Consider the following 27,458-nt stretch of genomic DNA (forward strand, 5'->3'; position numbering starts at 1 on the left):
TTCCTTCCTATATCCATAGGATTTGCAAGAGTGATAATTTGAACATTATAGCTTTTCTAACATTGATGATGAAATGAATATACATGTATGTGGAAGTTGTTGCATTCAATATTTTGTAGGTACTTTCTGCACATATTCAAATCAACATTTCAATGCTAAGTCAAAGTTGACCAAATTGATGAATCACCACAACAAGTAGATTATTGTGTGATTTTTATTATGGGAGTGCATGAATATAACTTCCTCAACCTGCTATATTCTTGGAGGAGTTAAAACATAGTTAATGTTATTTCTATTATAAAATTTATGATTTGTAATTGATCCTCATTGATGGAGTGATCATAGAAGTAGAAAGTTGTTTTATCTTTTCTTTAAATAATGTTTGTTGTAGCTTTGAAAAGGGATTATCTAGTTTTGGCTAGAAGAAGATAGAACAGATTGTTTGTTCAGTAGTGTTTAATCTTGTTTTCAGATTTAATCTCTTACTATGAATGAATAGAATACATATTTCAAGTTTCCACCTTTAGACTTGACCATCTTTCTACTCACTCATCTTGCCCACTTGGTGAGTGAACTTCTTTGTTAGAATATATTTTATTTCCTTGTTTGTTTCTTTGCAAAGTATACTTCTACTATTCTTGCAGCCATTGATAATAGAATCATTAAACTATTGTTGTAGCATAGGTGCATAAATAGATTTACTGTTTGTAGAATTACTCTAAGCTTTAAGAAAAAATGCCAGTTTAGTTCCTAGCCTAGTTTCCTTTAGCATTTCTTTTCTATTTTAGTTTTAATGACTTAAAGAGGAATCAAAGCATATACTTTGTAGCCACCCTCTCATGCTTACGCTCCCGAGTGGACAAATAAAATTAGTATGTTATTCATAGGAAAACACATGATTCTGTCTAATCATAGAGTCAATGTAGAAGGATGTCCAATCCTTTGTTACTAAGGTATTTAGCTAACTAGCCAAATGCAAAGGGAGTGATTGTTGATCTCTACAACTTATTTCCTATTATTGTCCAACACTTAGTCATTTTCTAGGAAATGTTGGTCAGTCATCACTATGACAAAGCCATCTAATTAAGTTTGAGTTGCATGAAATTGTTTGTATTTTATCACATGCCAAACAAGTCAAAGGTTGTCAAGAACCACTGTACAAATTGTGTCACAATATATGTTGAGTGAAAAATATGGAGACTGAGCAATGTAAAGTTAGTTTATGTCGAGTGAGTTAGTACATGCCAAGTATATAGAAGCCAAGGGACAATGTGAATATTAGTTATGATCAAGTGTCGAGATATTCAAAAGCTGAGTAAACTAGTTTTGGAATATGTGTTTATGATGGCACAAACAATTAGGCAAATCATTTTTGGCCAATTTCTATGTGATATTTATGAATTGTAAAGACAACTAAGAAGAAAATTATGCATTTTGGTAGAAAAAATCAATCCTTAGAAAGGAAGAATAACCAATCAAAAAATAGAAGGACTAAGTGGAAAAGAATGAATTATGGATCGATGATTATAATCTAGAATCTTCCATTGTTGTCTATTTAAGAAGGGATCAAACCCTAAATCAGTGTGTGTGAGAAGGAAAATCATCAATGTGTGATAAGGCTATGGATAGAGTGAGGAAGGCTAAGTTTGATCAAGTGAACAAACAAAGAAACCTAGCAATGATTGGTAGAATAGAGAAAATCACATAAGGAGATCAGATTTAGACGTTGAAGAGAGAAGATCTATAATCATCTTGATGAGAGAAAATCAAACAATGAGGTATTGAGACATTATAATAGTGTATCAGGGAAAATATCCTAATAGAGTGGTTTTAATAGACCTAGTTAAATTCCTAATCAAGGTAAAATTAATAGCCTTACAATGCTTCAAACCAAGAAGATGCGTCACAAGGTAGATCATTAGAAGTGATCAACATTGTAGCCCTAAGAGGTGTACTTCATTATTGTAGTAGTGGATATTTGTGGGTGTCATCCCCACCCCAGTTTTATCTTCACCTTGAAGGGTTTTTGGGTAACCAAAATCTTTGTGTTATGTGTTTACATTGTCATGTTGATGGATGCCAAGCATAGTTAGGTTATTTTAGTTTTATAGTACATAGTTATATTGTATATGATCTAAGACATGAGTAGTTAATCTTTATTTTATTCAAGAAGTGAAAAGTTTTATAGATCTAGATTCACCCCCTTCTTAGTATCTTTCTTTTCAATAAGACTTCCAACACATCTAAGATTACTACACAAAACCTTTCCTTTTCTTTTTCCCTTTCTTCCTACTCCATTGTTAAAGATCACTACAGAGACCTAGATCACAAGGGCACATCAATAAACACAATATATATCCACTGTTGAGTCCTAAATAAATGAATGAACTGAAATGAGCACATGATTATGAAGTAACTAGAAAGGCATTCACCATTTACCATTCAATCACCATTAAGATAATCAAAGATAATCACCATTTAGTATGCACATATCATTCAATATGCATATATCATCACAAACATGGCATGATGATAGGAAGAAAAAAATGTCTAACAAGAGACTAAATATATATTATCTCTTGAATCCTAAATGAATCGATAACCCTATTAGCTGCATTATGAATAGCACAAACAATTAGTTAGTTACCCTTCTATTCACCCAACCATGGAAATAAATCTTGCATATATTTTTTAAATGAAGAAAAAAAAACCTATTCTAGATTATTCCAGGTTGCAAATTTCCTAGTTTTATTCCATTCACTGAGTAACATGTTCTGCAAAGCATGGTTATTTTGGTATTTTTGTGCACCGTTACAGAGACCTTTTTCACTTTCAAGAAATTTGGGAATTATGAAGCATTCTAAATTTGATTTATCTCTAATATTTTTCCTTCTATTGGTGTTGTCATCACAATTTTGATGGACCTATCACAATAGCAATAATGTTGGGGATAGTTTCAAAAAAATGTAAAATTCACATTAAAAGGATGCTATCATCATAATTTGGCTCCTAATTTTTTAGTGAAAGCTATCAAATTCATTAAAAAGATCTTACCTTAGAAGAACTCCTCAGAGTAGGTCATTTGAGGATAGCCTTCACTTTCTTAGGATCCATTTTTAGACTTTCTAGTAAAACTAAAAATCCTAAATACACTAATTCCTTCTTCACAAAACTACACTTCTTCAGATTAATAAATAAATTTTGCTCTCTCAACTTCTCAAATGTCCTACATATATGCAGTATATGATCCTCCAATGTCTTATTGAAGATCAAAATATCATCTAGGTAAATAATGAAAATCTTACCCAAAAATTATTTTAGGACCTCATTCATGAGGCACATGAATGTGCTTGGTGCATTAGTTAGCCCAAAAGGCATGACTAACCACTCATATAATCCTTCCTTTTTCTTGAAGGAAATATTATATTCATATCCCTCTCTAATCCAAATATGATGATATCCACTCTTCAGATCCATCTTTTTGAAATACACATCTCCTCTCAAACAATCTATAATATCATCCATCCATGGTAATGGAAACCTCTACTTGATTGTGATATTTTTGGTAGTATGAGAATGTATGCACATCTTCCGTTCTCCATTCTTCTTTGGTGCTAATACTATTGGTACAAAACATAAAATCAAACTCTCTGAAATCAACCCTTTCTACAAAAACTCCTATACTTATCTATTCAGCTCTTCAATGTTTTCTAGTGTTATCATGTGTGATGGCTTATTTGGTAAGATAGATCATGGAATCAAGTATATTTGATGATCAATCTTCCTTACTAGTGGTAATCCACTAGGCACATTATCATGTAAAATATCTAAAAAACCATCTAACAAATCTAGTACATCTTCTACTTCTTCTTTACCATCTTTTAAAATTATAGAAAGACACATATGTTCATTCGTTATACCCTCCAAAACTTTCTTCCATCAACAAAACTTATTCTAGCATTACTATATACCTTTTCTTATATGGCATTCAATGACTTCATCTTATGTTTCACTCCATCATTTGTAAGAAAATAGGTATTTGCATGACCATCATGTATAAAAAAAACCTTTCAAACTATCATCACCTACCCAAAAACATATGACATGCATCCATGGGTACGATATCTCTTAGTAACATCATGGTAGCTTCCAATCTTGAACTTCACCAGGCACTATTCATTGACCATTATCTTGTGGTCATCCTACACTCAAGCAATGCAGTATGGACATGGATGCTTCTACCTCTTGATCTTTAACTTTGTAACCATATCTTATGCACCAAATTGCTCTATAAGCGCATTTTAATGCATGGTTACCTGACTATCTGTTCAAGGCCTAAGAGGTGTTTAATGTTTCTAACACCTTGAATTAAGTATGTTCATGTGTTCCATAATGATAAATTTCCATTTTGAGTCATTCTATGAACTTCCATTTTGAGCAATGTTCAAATTTGCATTTTTTGTGTAAGTGTCAAACAATAATAGGTAGTCGAGTTTTCAATTGAATATGTTGCACCCAGTAATATTTCATAACATGCAACTTTGAAAATTTTTAATACACATATTAAAGAACCTATGTTTCATATTTCAAGTGATTTTGACATGCTTTGACTAGGTTTTGAATCCCTTAAAGTTGGTTGTTTACTATTGTCATACTGATGCTAATTGTTCAGAATTCTAGGAGGCCCTATTTGACTAGTCATAAGTTTGACCTAGTTGAATGAAATGAGAAAATTTTCTTTTGCATTGCATTCTAGAGGTTAGATAATTATTATGTTTCAAATTTGAGCTTATGAAGAATCCGTTTGATCAATTTTTGAATGTGATTCCAAATGCAATTTATGATGTTTTAGTGGTGTCAAGAAATACAGATTGATTGGTACCCCTATTTGGGATGTCATAACTTTGAACCCAATGGATTGTACCATTGTGTTCTACTCTAAAAATAATTTAAGTGTGCTATTTTGCAAGTCCTAATGAATCTGTCTGAACACTTTCCTAGGTCTATTCTATTTGTGAAAACCACTTTTTTGTCCCTGTTCCCAGTTCTACAAATCCAAGTAGCTCACTTTGACTATTCACCAAATTCTCCTAGTTATTTTTCATGAGCCCAAATCCTAGATTTATACTCTTCTCATGATAGTGAACTAATGCCCCAGTTTTCACACCCTCAAGTGTCAGTTTGACCTATTTTTGAAGCCAAAATTGAATGCATTTTATGGTTTTCTGACATGTTTACTTGCAGGCAATTCTGAGAAGGAAACTTTGAAGGTCAATATATTTTGACCCTGATGTTGTCATCAGATGAAATCTAACAAGGTAGAAGAGTGCAGAATAAAGAACCATCATGTCAAATCTTAAGGCTCAATTACTTTATTAAGTCAATTTTTAGGGCTAGTCAGAGGACCTCTTGGCATGGAATTTATAGTTTGCAAGAATGTTTAAAATTGATTTTTAAAGGTTGAATCAATGATGCAAATTTATTTTAGTCAATAAGGTGAGTTCATTCGATTAATTTGAAAGGTTAGGTGTTTTAGTTCAATTTTTTTTTAGCCAGACACACTTTGGGGCTCAACTAATTTCATTAGATTGATGACAACTAGTGAGGATTGAAGATATTTTGAAGATAAGATTACAATGATACTTCATTTACACAAACATGTGTCTCTACGAAGGTAATTTTTTTGAATTCCTTGAGCTACGACAGAGTAAAACTCATCAAAAGTGAATGTCAATTCTAAAGAAAGCTGTATTTTTTGAATTTAGGCTACTGCAACACATATACAATTGTCACTTACCAATAAAGTGTCACTCCATAAGCTAGAATTGAAGAATGTCCAACGTCATCAAAGATTTCCCCAAAATTTTTGAATCTTCAATATCCAAAAATGGTGATGCTATAAATGATATGTCCAACTCAATTGCCACATGTACAAGTGCCTTTTTAGTGTTCACTTGTCAATAGTTATGTGAGAAAATGAACCATCAAGTGTTGATGAAGTCATCTCAGGTATACATAGTATCACCTACCATTATAAAAGAAATTAACAAAATATATTGATAAGTACCATTTAGAGTTTCTCTTCACCATTCCAGGGTCGTATGCAAAGCCTATATTTTAAAGACCATCACCCATAGTAGGAGATAAGCTACCATCTTCTTTGGATTGAGAGGCAGAGTCATGGAATGGGATGGAAGCATTAGCAGCAACTCCATATTTCCCTCCAAATCCAAATAGAGTAATTCATGCCCAAAATTTTTTTGTTGAGATCAAGAAGTGTGACTGTTGTAAAGATTTCTACCAAAGAAGATTGTGGAGGTGATGATCAGTGGTTTCAACATTTTTTTTTTGGTGAAAGGGGAAAGCATTGTAGGTTATACACCTACTCATGCTATGTAAGACCTTCAAAATCTATTTCAAATACTCCCACTTCCAGTCTAATTATTTATCAAGGAAATAAAATGTAGAAAGCCAAGAAAGGATGATGGGGAGTATATTGGCAACACTCTTGTAGGAGAAGGAGGAGGAGAATAGGTGTCAAACAAGGTGCAATAGGAAGCAATGAGGAGATGGTTGCATGAAGGTGAAATTAGAAGCTAAGGAAAAGTACAAAAACCTCCATTCCATATGATGCATGAGCAGGGACCACTGCCAAGGAATGTAGAAGATGCCTCACAAAATATGAAAATGTTGGAGCACAACAAGGAATTCAGCCTGCAAAATAAACAAATGGAAGCAAAATAAAGGAATAAAGTTTGGAGTGGAAGAGAGAGTTTGATTTACAGTCTAAAATTTTATTTCACATTGCTCAAGACTTGGTCTTTCAAGATCTTTAAATATCTAGACACTCTATAGTATATTGTCTTGAAGACACACACCCTTTAAAGGTAGGCTCATGTGCATGGGGCCCCCCACCTTGGAGACTTAAGTAAATTTTAAATGAATATAGTGACATCATGATGACCTACCAAAAATAAGGACATGTGGTGCTCAAGTGGTAGAGGTACTGAAAGAATAGGTGATAGGGTAGGAGATGGACCAATGATGGTGCGAGATGTGTCAAGCTTGGTCAAACCCAATTTGACCCAGATTGGTAAATGGAGGGAAAATCCAAAGTTCATAAAATAATATTTTTTTATTTTTCCTTTTGATTTTAAATGTGCAGGCATGTTTTAAATAAATAGAGATTATATGATATAGTTTTGAGCTTAGGGGAAAATTTAAATTTTTAATTAGATGTAGTCTTGAGGGTCATGTCTAGAGACCTAATGTTCAAACTAAGATTCTGGGCATCTCTGATGTGCTGACATAACACTATCATATACTGTTAGAACCAAGAGAGAAGGAACTTTTAGTATTTGAAGTTTTTTTTTAAACAAGAAGCCATTGGTTTAAGTTATTCAAGGTTTTCTACCAGGTGCTTGCTTTTCAACCTCATTTAGTTAAGGTAGTTTAGATCTAATTTTTGGCAAATTAGTGAATTGGGTGAACGCCAGAGGTAGTAGAGATGTAGTTAGTGATGATATTTTCACCTCCAAATTAGTTTAGTATATGATTTATTAGAATTTTAGATGCATATCTAATGGTTTTATTAGAATAGGGTTTTTCATCATTAGGAAGAGATATTTTGAGTTTGTTGAGATACAATGATGAGATTTCATTCTGATTTTAGTTGTAGAAAGAAGATAGATGCTTTGTAACAATAGGGAATGAAGATTCAAGTGGATACATGTCACTTCTAGATAAGATTTGACTTCTTCTTCCTTTCCTATATCTTTCTCTTTCTCTCTCATTGTAAGGGTTCTAGTTTTTACTATGAGACCATAGGGTTCTAGTTTCTTGGACGTTTTTCACTACTATGATACTACAAGGATGGTTCTAGTTAGGTTGAAATTTCTATCATGATTGTGATACCATTTTCTTCAACATATTTCTTTGTTATGATCAACAGTAAATAAAGCTAATATATATAGTTTTGATCTATTTAGTGGTTTAGGAGGTATTTACATGCATCTTGAATGTATAGTTTCAAAGAAATGAATACAATGAGCAACACAATTCTTAGTTTTATTCTGATTCTCATGTCCTATCTCTCTAATTTGCAATGTTTTGTGGTTTAGGGATGAAGAACTTGGACCCATTTGCATCCCCTTAAGGATGTATGTCTTGTATGTTTTGTCATTGGAACAAAGAGCCAGGTAAATACTTGATGTATTTGATAGGGTTGCTGGTTATTTGAGAAGGATATTTGATGAGAATGAGGTCTTTATGAACATTGATGTCTAATTCAGAAAGTGATAAGATAGATCTGATATCTTGATGTATGGAATATGTCATTAGTATCATAGATGTATGTGTGTGATTTATGGAACCAACCAATAGATAAGGTATTGATGAGTTGTAGGATCAATTTGTTCTTACTATTGCATATTTGGTGATTTTCTGAAATCAAATTTATAATCATCCATTTTCCTTTCTGTTTAAGGGATGAAAGGATGCCCTCACTCAGTTTGTGGTTATCATAGGATATACAATTTTCTACTGCACATCTCTATTATTGCATAAGTATAGGCGAAATAAGGGTTTTATCTTCTTTGTTAGATTCAAGTGTATGCTTTTGAACAATTGGTACCATATGAATGAATCTAAGGTATACTTGCCTAGGTTTTGCGGAGCTTGGAGTAGAAGAAGGGTCCAGCCTTATAGTTGGCTCAGTATCTAAAAGGATATATTGTAGATGGGAAGTAGCTTGTAAGGTCCCTTCCCAAGTGCCCTATTATAAATCTTAATAACACAAATATGATTAGATCTAGAAAGAGTAAGGAGATGTGATGCTACATTTTTGTCTCATGTATAGAATGTGAATTATATTTTGTTACCATACACCTTATGATAGAATCATGGTAAGAGGTTTTGAGATCTAAGTATGTCATGATTGGCATTTTCCTTATCAATAAACTTGATTTTTTATTGAGACTAATATATATATATGTATGTATGTATGTATGTATGTATATGTATGTATATATATATAGATATATATAGATATATATACATATATATTATATATATGTATATATAATATATATGTATATATATGTATATATATATATCTATATATATATACATATATATATATCTATGTATATATATATATATACATATATATACATATATGTATATATATATCTATATATATATATCTATATATATGTGTGTGCTAAAATGTTGTCACACTTCTATGAATCATTACATGTAAGAAAACTCAAGAATGAGCCCTCACAAATCGATCCATAGCTTTCTACTCATAGAGTGCAAGGGTTTGCAATGGAGGCCCTCAGTTTGACCTATTTTTGTGCCCATGCAAGTACACCATGAGATGAGAGATTCAAAGAGGAAAAACAAGAATGCTAGTCTCCATGATCTTCAAATATGCATGAAAATAAGATCTAATCTATGAAAGAAAAATCTAATCTATAAATGCAAGATCTAAGCTAAAAGCCCATGATGGGTGCAAGAGAGAAAAAGACAAGAAAATAGAAGTTCTCCACAAAAAGCTTTTGTGATCAAACTCCTTCAAAAATTGGTCTTCAAACCTGCAACATAACGATAGCATAATCATGGGTGTCTAACATGAGGAGAGGGCTCTCCCTTATAAAGAAATTATGGAGGTGAGAGGCTTCTCACAACCAATATGGGATAATAGAGCTTGATCCATGTGAGACAAAATTCCACCAATGAGAAAAGAGGAGTGGTTGAGAAGAAAGTGGTGATCCATGTGAGACAAGATTCCACCAATTAGAAAAGAGGAGTGGTTGAGGAGAAAGTGGAAAGATAAATCCCACTTAGATCACATTTTTAAGTGTAGAGAAATTAAATAAAAAGAATTTATTTTATTTCCTTTTTTCATCAAAAGAGATATTTAAGTGGGATTTTTATTTAATTAAAAGGGAGCAAGTTCTTTTTAATTAAATAGAAGATATTTAATTAAATTAAAAGAGAGGTTTTTCGCTTAATTAATTAAATGTGGATGAACTGTTTAATTAAAAGAGAGGTTTTCTTTTAATTAAATGGGGATTTTATTTTATTTAATTAAAAGGGAAGATTTTCTTTTAATTAAATAAGACTTGGAATAAAATGATCAATCTTAGAAATGAAATAAATCGAATTTGGTCAAGAAAATTGATTTGAATATATTACAAACCATTGATTTAAAAAATTTGATAAATTGATAAATTGAATAATGGGGGCCCATAGTCTAGGCGACCATTTTTGGGTGCATACAATATGTATATATAATATATATACATATATGTATACATATATGTATAGATATATGTATATATACATATATGTATATATACATCTATATATATGTATATATATGTATACACATATATATACATATATGTATATATACATATATATACATGTATATATACATATATGTATATATGTATATACATATATGTATATATACATATATATGTATATACATATATGTATATATACATGTATATATATGTGTATATATATATACATATGTATGTATATGTGTATATATGTATATGTATGTATATGTGTATATATGTATATGTATGTATATGTGTATATATGTATATGTATGTATATGTGTATGTATGTATATGTGTATATATGTATATGTATATATATGTGTATATATGTATATGTATATATATGTATATATATATAAGTTATTGTTGTGCTTAGTATCTTATTCGGAATTACATTACGTTCATAAGCTAAGACCCTATGGAACAAAAGCTCGAGATTTTATAACTTAGAAACTGTATCAATAGATTCATGATATTTTATGGCCTATTAGGATAATTGAATTAGATGGTTATTATGGAAAGATGAATCAACACCCACTCTTATGAATATTACTAATAGTCATAGATGAAAATTGTCATCAAAATTGGATAAGGGTCTACATGGTAGAACTCAACATGATGTAATGTAACGAGTTAATTATTGTGCAAGTAGTATTAGGTGGATATGTTGCTATTCACGAGGATATATTTTATGGCCCAATAAAATGTAATGTAATGGATTTATTCTATGATTGATTTTGAAACTATATGACAAAGAGAACATCTTGATTTCCTTGGACTTGTCCCTTTGGTGAAATGGTGGGGCTCCTTGCCTATAGGGCCTACAAAAAAGGTTCAAGTCCCCACAGGGTTATTCTCTACTATGGATCTTAATTGAGAATGTTTTTCCATTGACACTTGGTGAAATAGTGGGGCTTCTTTCCTGTAGTGCTTACAACCAAGGGTTAACAAAATTTAAGGGCTTGTCCCTTTGGTGAAATGGTGGGGCTTCTTGCCTTGTAGAGCCTACAACCAAGGTTCAAGTCCTTATAGGGTCATTCTCTACTATGGATCTTAATTGAGAAGGGTTAATAATTTTTTATTATACTTTTTATCAGCCACTTGTTATGTTTTAACTTTTAGGTTTCAAGATCCCTATAAAACCTATTTATCTTATAAAAAAAATCCTAATTTCCTGACATGATTTATAAGCCTTATATTATTATATAATGATAATGGGATACTATTAGTAATCAAACTATATTTAATTGAATCAAAGGATACTAGTTGTGATGCTTACATTTTGGTGATTTTGACCTAAGATATGTATTCATAACTAATTTCCATGTTGGCTGATTTAATAGTATAGATTCAACATTTCATCATTATGATAGGAAATGGATTGTGATGTGGTTTAGAATGTTAGTTGGATCATTTGATTAGATATTAATGTTGATATGCAGATTCTAATATTTTAATGTTCTAAATGCTTTATATGAAAATGATTAGAAAATAAAAATTTATTACGATGCTATGGTAAATTATTTAATATGAAATCATCATGCACCTATATACATGCATTTTACATGATTTTCATTAGGCTACTGATGTCCAAGTTTAGTGTTTAGGCAATTGAACCATGGAATTTAATCAAGGAAACAAGGTCCAAACTTATGTGGACACAATATAGCCAACAAGAATCTTTGGAAGGATTCAAAGCCTCGTTGTGATGTGTTTATTTCATAAATGTAAGTTTGCATGTGTGTACAAATATAAATTCATAAATACATTAGGGAAATGTCATGTTGATGTGTAGTATGGTTTAATGTGTCACTTGGCACTTGTAATTGTTTATGTTCTGATGACATGTCACCTAGGGTTTTGGTCATGAGGTCACTTAATATTAGTCTATTTTCCATTAAATGTTTAAGTACACCCACTTGGGAGACAGTGTTAGAATGGGTCACCATCATATTAAATTTTGAGAATTTCGAATTCAATCTTGTCAAGGATTTTAGGGAGCCTAAATGTGGCCCTAAAGTGCCATTCATTTTTAAATAAGCCACCCATATGGTATTATAACATGTTAGGGGCCTAAATTTGACCATTCTAGTGCTTATCTAGCCTAGGGGACCCCTTAACCAATGCATTCTTCCACCAATTCAAAATTTGGGGTTTTCCCATGAGTGTACCCTCACACTTCCACTTGGCCAAAGTTTCTTTTTTTGAAGGGACAAAAATGTAAGAAATAGAAGGATTCATGTTTCTACCAAAAATGGGATAGAAGAGAGTCTTTTTAGAGAATTAATGACCAACTAGTGGGGTGTTCACCCACTCTCTAAGTTTAGAGACAACTAGGGTTTTAGAAGGAGAAAGACTAAGGAGAAGGGAGCTCTTCATCAACTATCCTTTTCCTTTATCTTGGACCAAGGTTGATGCCCATGGCATGATCTTCTTTTACATGAAATAAGGTATTGTGTTGTGTTGAGGTGATTGTAGATTATGTTGCATTTACTTTATTTGGATTTCTTTCTTTGTTCTTGCTTTTTAGTATTGATTATTAATGGGTGTTAAGGCTTCACTCACCCTTGGGAGGGAAGAGATGCCTTGGGTGAAGGGGTTAGTTGGGCTCAACATTGAGGTTGAGAGATTTTTCTCTTGGAGAGGATTTTGTTGTTCATGGAGTATGGGGTCCATTGAAGCCATATGTCTTATTTTTTATTATGGGAGGTATAAGTGTATTGATGTGATGAGGAGAATGTATTGTGATAGCCTTGAAGAGGCATTTGTATTATGCAAGGTATAAGTGTATTGATGTGATGAGGAGGATGAATTAGATAACCTTGAAGAGGCATTATGTAATTGCAAATGTATATGTGTATATAGATATGGCATTCTCCTCTTTGGAGAGCCCACCTTCACCCAATGTTTCATGATTCCAATGGTGAATCCTTGTGTTGAAATTTGGATGGATTGCATAAGTATTGTGATGTTTTTTTGTATGCATTGTTAGCTACTTGAGTGTAACCTGTTTGAGTCTTGTTTCCCCATCTCAGTGGGTGGCCTCTATGAGGCCTAGGATGGGAGGTGAGCCTCCATGGTTCTTGTGTCTTTGTTTTACAAGATTATGCCCTTGGATCCATGAAGAAACTTGGGATCTTTTCCTCCATTGATGAAGCAAAAAGATGTGTCATTATGTGATGTATTTGAAAAGTGTCATGTTTGTAAATGTCATTGTGAAATTTGTTGTGTTGACAAGGTCTCCATTGTTGTTTTGTAAAATGTAATGTAAGAGAGGGTCTTCATTTTAAGTGTATATCATTGTGAATATGGCATTGGGAAAAAATGAGGAAGTACAAATATGCACCTTTATAGTTGCAATGTATCATTCAATGTGTATGTATCTAGTTGCATTGAAATTGTTCCATCATCATAAATGGAAGAAAAGAAAGAGTATTATGTAAAGGAAGTAGTCATTGTCTTGGATGCACAAGTAATGAACATGTAAAAGAAGGATTTACCGTCATGTAGATTTATGATTCAAACAATGGATTTTTTCTCCATAAGATTTCATATGATAACTAATCTTATTCTAAGTGTGTGAATGAAATAAATGCATGTACATAATGGAAGTAAGAATATATACAAGAAAAATGCTTGTCAAAATATTTATTTTGTAAATAGAAGTTACTATGCATACATTCAAAGGAAATATCATCTTAGTTGCATTATTGATAGAACAAGAAATCAAATAGTTTTTCATTGATCATGATTTCTAATGCGTTATCTTTCCTAGTTAAACACATTTCTACAAAGTAATCTAAATCATTTGATCCAATTCAATATCTACATGAAAATAATATCACATTATCACACTACCAAGACTTTCATAATACCATAATGATATAGAGAAAAAGAATGAAGAATAAGATAGGCTGGAACAAATACTTTGAAAAAGAAACTTGCTGTAGGTATACATTTTATTCCTTGGAATTTGTATGAGAGCAGCTAAAAATAAAAATACGGTCATAGTTGTTATTAATAGATTTATAATAATACTTTAAAATATATGTTTTGAGTCTCCTAAGAATATCACCAATAAAATATTACATTGACCAAAAATCCTATAAGGAAAAAAGTACAAATTACCATTAGTGTCGATTTGACATGAGGGGCTAAAATAAGACATGACAAACTATATATATATATATATATATATATATATATATATATATATATATAATTATATAAAGTAAATAAGTAATCAAGGTCAAATCATGCTAAGATGGGATAATTTTGAAACATGTCAAATTAAATAATAAATTAATCACCACTTTAGGAAGCCATAAATCAAGTTGGAAAAAAGTTGGCAGCAAATAAATCAAAGGAAGGAAGTGGAGAGTGGTCCCCATCTCCTCCTTCCCTCACCCACACCATTTCTTTCTCCAAAGACTCATAAATGGGCTGAAAATTTTGACATTGGACAACCCTCCTACTTGAATACTTTCCATAAAGGTGTCTTGTCCCCCATGTAAAATAGGTGGTCGACATTCCTTGGTTAGAATGTAGGAAAGAAAAGAATTTTTAGGATTAGGAAGAAAAGTATGTTAGAAAGTAGTTTGGGAAAAAGGATTTAGTGGTATGAGGAATGTTTTAGGAATTAATTTTTATTTAATTATTTTTATTAGAAATTAGATTAGTAATAAGTTGTTTAGGGGTGGGGTAAGTAATGTTAAAGTTAGATAGTCTAGGATAGTTATAATATATGTTGTGAGTAGCAAAGTAAATAGTTACTGATTAGAATAATTATATTTATCTATTGATTGTAGTTAGCAAGTAATATTAATTAATAGATTATTTAGTTAATTAATTAATTTCTTAAATTATAGATGTTGTAATTAAGTTAGTTAGTAACTAAGTTCAATGGGTATCTAATGTTTAACTTATATTGGGGTATTTAATATAGAATTGCCAAGGAATATTATTAAATAAGAAATATATGTATTAAAAATTTAATTAATATAATAAGTCTTAGAATGAGTATGACTTGAGGAGTCAAAAGATGAAGAATGTTAAGTAATAATTACATATTTAATTTGATGAACAATCACGCTTAGATTCAATTGTCTTGGCGAAGCTTTTATTTTTCACCTTAACTTAATCACAAACTATAATGTTTAGTGCCCTAAACAAGGCACACATCTATTAGACCAAGGCCAATAACCTATTAAGGATTACAATCAAAACCTTTAGATGTTTTGAAACATATTCATTAAATTAACATAGTTGATCAATGTAAGTTCTACATGTTAGATCATATGCGATATCTTAATAATAATAATAATTGTTGTTGTGTTTTTGCCCTATAAATTTTGGGCATGACATAGCTGCCCCTAGATGTATTCTATTCTCATTGGGATAATTTGAAGAATAATTTTTTAAAACACCAACAAGTTCTTCCACCATCGATAAACACATCACAACACTTATCTTCACACTTTCACCTAGTGCAAAATAAGATCTTGCTTTGATCAGGTTCTTTCTCACCACTCAATATGACTCTTCTGTTAATTAGGACTTCTCCTCTTTTGGAATCTTAAAAATGTGATGATTTGGCATATTTATCTATGTGTGCAACTCTTTCCAAGGATTCAATTCTCCCATTTTTACTCCTTGGTTTTCAGTACATTTAAATACTTTATGACCTTCTCTATAGTTAAAACATATTCCATGGAAGACTCCTCTCCATGATCATTGTCCTTTTCTTCTTTCTCTTTTTCTCTATTCTCTATTATTATAATCATGGAAATGTTTGAAATTATTTCCTCTATGATTTTTTCTTCTATTTCAAGCCCCATCCTTCTTTGATTTTCATTTTGGCCTCCATAAGACTGTCCACTAGATCTTTCACCACAACCTCTTTCACTTTGTCTAGTGTTAAAATTCTCGTTCAACTTTTTCTCTACTCTCAAGGAAAATTAGTACACCTCTTCAATACTATTGATTCAAACCAAACTCAATTCCTGCTAAATTCCTTACCTTAGCCCATTAAGGTAATGGGGAAATTTCTCCTTGTTAGCTTTTGCATAGCCTTTCTTAATGAGGACTCCATATAAAACTTCTATATACTTCTAAATAAAGCTTTTCTTTTGCTTCAACCCTTGTATTTTATTCACTAGATAAATGTTCTAATCAATGAGAATGAAGTATTTATTTGATTTAGCTATCATCTAATCCTATATTGCAATTCTCTCTTCACCTCTTCTATTCTACTCCAATTGAATCTCCTACTATCGGACCTTCACATGTCTCTTCAGTTTGGACTTCACAAACTTGACCCTGTCAAGATCCTTAATATATTTATACTCAAAATATTCTTCTAATTCATTGATTCCATCAATCAACTTGTCTAGGTTAAGATGTCCCAAAAAATGTGAGAACCTCAACCTTAATTTTTTTTCTAGTCTTAGAAATGGCCCTAAAAATACTTTCTTTCTCTGGGCTCATAACTTCATCTTCTCCTTCATAATCTACATTTCCTTCTTCTTCTTTTTTATCTTCACTTTCATATCTTATGACTAAATTCATCCCTATTTGAATTTTTTCTTCAATTTCTTATATTTGTCTCTATAGAGCCTGAACCTCTAGTGCCATAGATCCAACTATTCCACCACATTCCATTTGGAGATGTAGTTTTGTGCTTATTACAAAAATACTAGCACAAAATACATCACAATTGGTAATGTATCTACACACTTATCTCTAGTCACAACCCTTGTGCAAATTGTGTCACAACTAGCGATTTGTCTACACACTTAGGAACTCCTTCTTTGATACCACTTCATGAAAGGTGTTCCCCTTAATACGAAGAACACACAACATAATTAGAAAAATAATAGAATTTTTGAAAGAACATAAAATAGGCTTCTTATGATCTCCAAAAGTATGAATTTACAAATTTTTAGAAATACAATATACAAAGCCACATGGGTACTTTACAACATTCTTCAAGATAGTGTCACAAACTACCACCCATAGCTACCCTAAATAACCTATGTGTCTTCCTTATATAGGCATCTTCCATTACTTGAGAAGGTTCTAGACACTTATCCCTAACTTGTGAGGTCAACTAACCTAAAATAAAATTATTTATTATATTTTATTACAAAGAATTGTTTCAAGATAGAAATTACATTTTTGGGTAGCCCAATTTCTAGAGAATAGAAGTTACAAATTGTTGACTCAATTGGCTATTATAACACCTTTTGGAAATGAAATCTCACATTCTACAATGATTGATTGTATAAACATTCATCAATTGATGTTTGAGCTCACTTCGAAGCCATTTTGGCCTTCAAAACTAGACCTCAAGTTTTAATACAAAAAGGCTATAGTAAAAATATGCATTAACTTCACCAATACACATGATATGGAAAATAAACTTGTTTGGAAGGTTGATATATCTAAGATAAATCTCTTCCTATGAAATTGGAACATTTTGAGATCATATGACCAACTTACTAAAAATAATAAACTTCCATATATAACAACTCTACTATGAAACAATCCTTATTAGAAAGAAAAAAAATGAAATATTTTTGGTTGATGCAAGATTACCCATACACCAAGGATGCTCTTGCATAGTTAATGCAAGACTCATTAATTAGATCTAAGTTTAATGGCTCCAACCAACTTTAACACATTAGATTAAATTGGCATAATATTTTTGGTGTTAGAAGATCATGACTCCTCTACGAAAATGGCCCTATAAATCTATGTTGACAGTGTTCCATGAGGTAAGACTTTTGTTACCCTAGATGCAATTTTACCAACTTAGGATTTTGATAAATCCTACAACTAGCTTAAATATTTTACTTGAATAGGATGTTTTGTTGGTTGTATCCTCTTGAAAGTATGTTGTGATATTGGGAAGCCAAGGTATGAGTCCCTAATGGGGTCTACCTATATGGTGTTCAAAATTTAACCAAAGTTTTCTTTTGTTTCATATTGGGAAATTTTCTCAAGTGGAGAAAGTTCTTTAAAATGGTCCCTAGTTTTTTTTTTATCTCTTTTGCTATTTCAACCTTGGTCATGAGACTTCTCAATTTTTGATGAGAAAAAGCTTAAGGTCCCTGCTTGGATTTAATTTTTTCCCAACCTTCCTTTTCCTTGCTAGCCATTTTGTGAAATATTATTAAAACCATTAGTAGGGTTGTTTCCATTGCACCAAACCATTTTTTCCATGTCCACCCTCAAAAGAAGGTTTGACAATGTTTTTCTATAGCATGACATGTATATGAATTTATCCAATAAATGTTTACATTGCCAATTTAAATTCAATATACGATTAGGGATTACCTTCTAGCAACTTGAATTGACAAGTCTCTACCTTAGGAGATCATTTCTTCTCAGGCCTTAGTTATCCCAAAAGATGAAACAATTTGGAAACCTATGTTCCATAAAGGGAAACACATTTTTTAAGGAATTTTTAGAATAAGTGAGAGTTGGGGGGGTGAATTAGTTACCCAAGGTCTAGATGTACCAATTGAACAAACAAACACTTAAAAAACTTCAGATCTTCACATTCCATAGCTCGGTCTCTATAGTCCACTTTTAGTAACATATACTAGTTATCCACTATCCTTAATATAACAGACTTGTATAATGTAAACATTAATCAACAAAACACCATAAATAACATTCACACAAGTTTGAAACTAGGATTTAATATGGAAACCCAATTTGGGAAAAAATAATAGTAACATGTCACCAATTTTTCACTCTTGTAAAGTGAGCTCTGTTAGGAGCTAACCCTATTAAAGGTTACAAAAGACACTATTAAATGTGACCTTGTTAAATGATTTAATAACCCTATTAGGAGTGGATTTGTTAGAGGACTTTAGAACATTCCATTATAATTCCACCATGATTAAAGGATTTACATATGATTGTTAGGTCAACCTTGATTAAAGGATTTCAAATACTAATGCAATGATTAGGAAGTAACAATAGGTTTTGATTTGTCAAGTATAACTCATTTTGCATATATAAATCTTAGTACAACTCATAAGATGATCCATTTACATGCCTTTATTGTTATCTCAGTCTCTGATTTTCTTGACAACCCTTCAAGCAATCACATTTCTCCTATGCTCAACTCTTCTTAGCCCTCTACTTATGTGTTCCATTCAGTAACATCAACAATTGCTCCAAAATTCAACTACCTTTATCTTTTTCTAAAGTTATCCCTTGTACCTCCTTAAATAGGAAATTCTAATCTTTTTCCTCTTAAAAACCATTGTCAATCTTAGAATTACAGTGATATTCAACACATACAATAATGTTTTCCACCTCCTTGTTCATCCTCTTCTTTTATAGACACTTCTTCATGAAACCTTGCATAGAAACATGAAAACATGATTTCCCTTTATTTAAATGTTCCAAGTCATCCACCCTTATCTTTAACACACTTTCCATATCTGTCAGCCGAAAATCATGATTTCTCATAAACTATAAAAATGTTGTTCCTCAACCAACACTATGTTATGACAATTAGTCATCATTGGATTACTCGACTGCTACTAAATTTCTTGTTCAACACATATACTATCACTCAGTCAATACTAATGCATATTCAAGACTAATTCTACTCGACACTTATTGTGGCTTGGTCGACACTAGTATCACTTGCCCTATACTTCTTGCTCCTTAATATTCTACTCTATTGCTTAGTAAAACCTATGCACTTGGTCTATCATTGTTCTCTTCTTCAAGGCTTTAATGCTACTGTCTTCTTTACTTGCAAGATGATTTAAACAATTAATTTATCTTGTCAAATTCCAACCAATCAAGTGTTCATTTGTAGTTTCCTCTTCATAACTCAACCTTTCCTCTAGGTTCTTTTCTTATGAACAATTTCTCAAATCCTCTTTATCAATCAAATAGATATGATACTTAGATTAGATAGAAAATTGTCTCATCAATAAGGTTTGACATCAATGACAAAATAACAATCATTCCAATTATAGTTTCCAACAATCTCCCTCTTTGACATTGATGGTAACACCTGTAGTTAAGATGCAATTCAAAACATGTACTATCTTGAGAAACTCCCTCTTTTTACACTATCAGATCTTCATTAGTATCCTTAGTTTCATTTTTATTCTCATCCATTCATCACCTCTAGTTAATATGAATCTTCTACCTCTTTATTTTGTCCATATCTTTCTCTTTCATCTTGTTTTGAGTGTATTGTAGTAATCTCAGGTAACTGATATTTTCTTCATAACATATCCCTTTTAGTAATCTCTCCCTTTTGCATGGATAACTCACTTGCACTATCTCCCTATTTGACAGCATCACCAAAAAAATTTCAACTAATGCAACTTTTCCATGCAGATATCTTACTATCAGTTCTGAATTCATCTTTTATCATCTTTGTATGACTAATTCATCATTCTCTTCTTCTTCCTCATTACTACCTTAGGAAACTCCTAGATTAGGACTGTCTACGTCAACTTGTAAGATAATTTGATCAACAAATTTGATGCAAAGCACCATCTTTTCTTAAGTAGCTTTGTCTAGGGGAATCACCCCTAGTTTACCTCTTAGATATTCATGAGAATCCTTAGGTAAATCTTTAGTGAATATATCAGCTATTTTCTCTTTAGTGTTCACATACTCCAATTTCACTTCTTTGTCTTGAAATAGATCTCTCGAGTAATGATACTTGATAGAAATATGCTTGGTCTTTGTGTGCATTACATAGTTCTTGGATATGTTAATAGAACTAGTGTTATCACAATAGGTAAGCACTAGATCTATGATCCCTTCCTTCATAACTTAAAAAAATTTCTTGATCCATATGATTTTTTGAACAATCTATTGCTCCTACCACATACTTAGCTTCAACTATTGATTGAGAAATGTAGTTTTTCTTCTTGCTAGTCCATGAAACTAATCTCTTCCATTGAAATAATGCACCTCCACTTGTGCTCTTTCTATCATCAAAATTTCTTGCCTAGTTAGAATCAGTAAATAAATTTAGTTCAAACTTGTCATTCTTTATGTAATACAATACATATTCTTCTATTCCTTTTAGATATATCAATATCCTTTTCACTGTCATCATGTGGTTCTCCTTAGGACTTGTAGAAAATCTTGCAACTACCCCAATTACTAATGCAATGTTGTGAACAACATATTGTAGTTTTCCAATCATTGATCTATATAATGTCTAGTTTACATGAGTAGAATCATCATTCTTAGATAACTTATGCCTAGAAGATATAGGAGTACTAACTGGTTTTGAATCTTCCATTGCAAAAGTCTTTAAAAGCTACTTTATATATTTGGATTGAGTAATGATGACACCCTACTTTATTTGATATACTTGTCAGACAAAAAAGAATATGATCTCACCAAACATTGACATTTCAAATTCCTTCTTCATTTCATCAACAAATGATTTTCATAATCCTTCCTCTCCTCCAAATATGATATCATCAACCCAAATTTTAGACAACAATACCTCATTGTTCTTACCAGTCTTCAAGTACATATTGTTGTTATCATTAGTTCTTGCAAATCCAATCTTCCCTAAATAGTTATGTAGTCCCTCATATCATTCTCTAGGGGCTTATTTCAAACCATATAGAGCCTTGTGTAGCTTGCATACCATATTCTTCTTGCTAGGATCTATGAATCCTTCATGCTTCTCTATGTATACTTCTTCTTCAAGTATCCCATTCAAAAGTGTAGATTTGACATCCATATGATATACTTTAAATCCTTTATAAGAAGAATATGCAAGTAATGTTTTGACTCCTTCTAGCCTTGCAATAGGGGAAAATGTTTCCCCATAGTCAATGCCTTCTTCTTATGCATATCCTTTGCATACTAGCCTAGCCTTGTTCCTTTTTACTTCACCATTTTCATTTAGCTTGTTGTTGAATACCCACTTTGTTTTAATAACATTTTTGTCTTTAGGTCTGGAAATCAATGTCCATGTTTTGTTCTTTTCAATATGTTTAATTTATTCATTCATTTCTTATATCTAATCTTCATTCTCTAAAGAATCTTTCAAAAATTTAGGCTCAAACTCACAAAGTAAGCATGCATCACTTCTGAGTCTCTTCCTTTTCATAACACCAAGTTCTTTATCTCCAATGCTTTTCTCAAGTGCATGATGTCTTCTCATACATTTAGCTAGTACAAGTTCTTTTCTTCTTTTTTCTTCAATAAATTCATCTTGAAAAATGTTTTCAAGCTCATTATCTATATTTGGTTTAGGTTCTAGTTCATGTTCTGCATGCTTGACATTGTCTTCTTGATGTTTGGATTCTTCTGTTTGTCACTGAACATGATTATTTTGTTGCTCGACAACCATAGTATTCTTCTTAGCAACTAGTTATTGCAACTTGACATTTTTGTTCTGTTGTTGATTTGAAACTTTGTTCTCTTATCCAATTAGGGTGCTAGGAGAACTATCATTCACATATATGAATGCACTATAGTCTTCAAGTTCTATTTTTCATTTGACTTCATACTTTTTTGCAAATTCATAAACTTTCACATTTTCACTTTCCACAACTTTTTTAGTGTTAGAGTTAAAACACTTATAATCTTTACTCTTAGTGGAATAACCTAGGAATATTTTTTCATCACTTTTAACATCAAGTTTTCCATTTCTATTATCTTTTAGTATGTAACATTAGCTTCCAAAAACTTTGAAATATTTTACATTAGGATCATACCCATACCATAATTCAAAAGGTGTAACTTTTGTACCTTTCTTGACTTGCATGCAGTTCAAAGTATAAACAATTGTATGTTGATCTTAGATTGGTTTTGACAAGTGAGTGTCAACACACTTAAGTTATTTACTTAGTTCATGCCAAAAAAGTAACATATGCTAAGCAAAACATAGAGCATGTTGAGTCCACAGTGGGTGCCAAGACACTCATGTGCTGAGTCACTCAAGTGATGAGCAGATAGTGTATGTTGAGTGATTCAAGAGCCAAGCAAGTAGTGCATGTTAAGTAATATAGATGCTGAGTAATAGTAGAGAGTTCAGTATATCCTGAGCATTAGAGATTTTAGGTGTCGAGTAAGACAATTTTGACATTTTTTTTTGTAATGGCACCCAAAACTATGTAAACCATTTTTGAGTTGACTTAAGGATGAATTATGATATTTTGGAGATAATGAGGAATATTAAGTTGGATTCACAATGTGATTACATGCAACCAATTATAAAATGGGAAGGATTAAGTGGAAAAATGGATGAATCTCATCTGTAGATTCATACCTAACCCTAAGTCACCAAAGTCTTCTTAAGGAGGACAAACCCTAAACTCTCTAGTGTGTGTGTAAGGCAACTAGAGCATTCATGGTGGCTAAGGAGTTATGAAGTAAGATTACATTTTAGAATCTATTAGAGCATAATAGAGGAAAGAGAATAGTATACAATAGAGAGACATCTAATCAAGAAAGATTAAGAAGACATTAGTTTAGAGGTGATTTTTTATCAAGCAATCAAGTGCTAACTACAGGATCAATGCTGAGACATTCTAATAGGTGATTTCAACCAAAATCTCTTAATAGAGTAGTCCTAACAAGCTATATTGAAATCCTTTAATAGGGTGCTTACTTAGTTTAAGGTTAAAGTCCTTTAGAAAGGCACACTTCTAATAGGGTGTTGAAATCCTCTAATAAGGTGTGACCTAATAGTCTTTGTAAGCCTTTAGCAAGGCATACCTTTGATAGTGTAGATTATGTCTCATAATCAAAACTTTGTAACCTTCATTGGATACATTTTATTACTGTGGAAGTGAAGATTTGTGGGTGTCATCCCCACCCCAGTTTTACCTTCTCATTGGAGGGTTTTTGGGTAGTCATATCTAGTGCCATATGTGTGTGAATGTTTATTCAATTACATGTTTTAAATATATATGCTTGACTTTTTATTTCATTTTACTCATTGAATGCACGAGATGGATGTCTAGTGAAATTTTTATGGGTCTAAGTTTTAAAGTTACTGATTCACCCCCTCCCCGTCAAAAGTTTACCTTTCTTATTGTAATTCCAACAATTGGTATTAGAGCTTTGTTCTCTGAAAGAGAACCTTTGTAGGTTTGAGGAAAGATCTCTAAAATGGAAGTCTACAAGTTGGAAAAGACTATTGAGAATTAGGAGATTGAAATACATCTCATTATAGATCAATTGAATCAAGCAAGATAAGATTTAAAGAAATCCTTAAAGAGAAGGAAGGAAATTTCTATTGAGGAGAATGACACACAACATAGAGAGATAGACACTACTAAACTATTTGCAGATGGAGACTCCAATGAATTTGATGTAGTAGTTGTAGATCTAATGGAAAATAATAGAGCCCAAGTTGAGGAAATCATAAATCTCAAGTTAGATCAAAAATCACAAGCCATATTGCTATGTGAAGTGACTGAATAGAAGAAGAAAGACATGGAATACAAAGCTATGACTGAAGAAGACAAAAGAGTTTTAGCCAAAAGATTAGAAGAGAAATCATCTGAACTAAACAAGATTTCCAACATGCAATTGGAGACTCTAAGTAAAATGATGAATTCTATCTATGAATTAAATATCAAGGACATTAAGATAACAACACTAAAGTTGCAGAATGAGAAATTACAAAGTGGCCTGAAAAGGGAAAATGAATTTTTTGGAAGTTTCAAAAAACTAAGTGAAGCCATCAAATACTTTGAGCAATTATTCAGATACCCTAGATCTAATAATGATACATTAGGATTGGGCTACACAAGTGCTAAAGAAGGAGAATATTCCAAAAGTGTTGAAGAAAGGAGAAACAAAGGTAAGAACTCCAAACCTACTTGTCATAATTGTGGTGAGAAAGGACATACTTCTAATGTGTGCAAGAGCAAGATTAAAAATCAGAATGTCAATCATAATAGCATGGTTCACTATCATAAGTGCAACAAATAAGGTCATAGGAACATGAATGTAGAACCAAGACCATGCACACACAAAGATTTGAAGGATATTGCTACAACTATCAGAAGTATGGACATAGAGCTTTTGAGTGCAGATCTAAATCCATGTGGTAATCAAACAGGCAAGCAAAGGTAAGGAACACTGAAAACTCTTATAACTAAAATTATAATACAAGATATAGCTATCATTATTGTCAAGAATATGGACATGTTCCTGAGAATTGTATTAGGACACACTTTAGAGGTGACTACAAGAGGTGGTTGAGTCAAACCACATGTTTTAGTTGTTTGAAGACTGGTCACATTAGTAGATATTGTCCAAAAAAGTTAAAGGCACCTAGTTGTGAATTTGATAAAGGAAAATGCAAGGTAGATGTTGAAAATATCAGAAATGAAATGAACAAGACATGGAAGAAGAAAGATGATTGCAGCACATCAAATGGAGAAGGGATCACTTCACCCAATAGGTCAAGTGATCACACCTCATCAAACCAAGCAATCAAGAGGTATGTGGGATTGATATTTAAAGGTTATATCATACATTATTTGCAAAAGGACTTAGTACTAAAAAGACTATATTAGCATGAATAAAGATGCAAGATGTTATTAGGAATCCAAGTAAATTCTTTAAGTTTTTCATGTTACTGCCAAGCATGAAAAGTTTCTATGTGTCGAGTGAAATCCTAGAAGATGCTGAACTAATAGACTAGCTAGTTGATGTTGAGCTCATAATGGATTCCAAGTGAATGAAATGCTAATGGATGCTAGGTGAGCTTGAAATTCATTGATGTTGAGCTTATAATTGTGTAAGCACTCAATATTTATTGCAAGGTTTTCAAATGGTATTTTATCAATTTCAACTCATTTCACATCATTTCAAATTTGAGAAAGAGCAAGGAGAGTAGAAGGTGATCTAGAAATCCATTCAAAGTAGTTGCAAAAGATTTTTGCTGCAATTCTACACCAGTTTATCAAATCCTATAAGGTATTTATCAAGAGATGAGCTACATAATTCATATTTTCATAAACCCTAGTTTTACATTATGGGATCAAGTTCAAAGAATGTAGAGGGAAAGGAAGTTTTGAATGTCTAGTTGGTTAGTAACGAAGTTAAGAAACCTATTTTCAAAGCTATACCTAACATTTCTTACAAGAAAGACCCCTCCAGTGCATTATCCATGATACCATTGAAAATTTTAATGGTGCAAGATGTAAGGAAATGTTATAACTATAAAATTGGTAGCATTGGTGACATGGAGATTAGAGAAGCATACAATAGGCTCTATAATAATGGTGTATTAAAAGAAGAATTCAAAATTGTTGAGAGGAAAGGGTTAAATTGTGCCCTAGATTTCCTGAATGTGTTAAAGATAGAATGGATTAGGATAGTGCTTAGCCAAATTCATGATGGTTCACTATGGATGGATAATGGACTTATCAAGATAACTAAAAGGATAATCCATAGGGTTACTAGTTACCCAACCCTAGATTGGTCTAAGACACTAAGAAGTGATTCAAAGGAGGTAATTGAGAAAAACACTAGAGTTGTATGGAACAAGAGAGGCATGACAATTGACACACTCACTTATCCTTTGATAGACTTTGCTGTAAGGGTTATATCACACAAGTTTTACCAATCTAGTAGATTAAACAATGTGCCCTATATAGCTGTGGATGTGGGATATAAAATTGATAAGAAAGATCACACATATGATCTAGTAGAGCTACAATTGCAACAATTGATGGAGAACCTAGGAGCTATAAGCAAAACAAAGAGTGCACAATGTAAATTTGGTTCTATTTTGGTATGCATATTCTTTTATGTTCAAAAAAAATTCCCTTCATTTGGTACTTTGGGATGGAAGAAAATAGATCAGTAGCAATACAAATTGGTGAATATATTGAGTAATTAGGTATGAATTTTGAATCTTTGATGACAAGTTATTTTGAAGACTTCAAGCAGTCAATGAAGGAGAGATTGAGAATACCAGTGTCACTAGTAGAGAAACACTATGATGATGTATGTTTTCTAGTGGATGCTAATTATACTTTTGTAGAAGCTACTATAACAAGGGTGAGATGGTTGAGGCCACTTGGATGTGAAATAAATGTAGATGAAGCCTCTACAACTATT

This window comes from Cupressus sempervirens, chromosome 11, assembly GCF_028749045.1.
Source record: "Cupressus sempervirens isolate cs-2001-9-10 chromosome 11, ASM2874904v1, whole genome shotgun sequence".
NCBI classification, from domain to species: domain Eukaryota; kingdom Viridiplantae; phylum Streptophyta; class Pinopsida; order Cupressales; family Cupressaceae; genus Cupressus; species Cupressus sempervirens.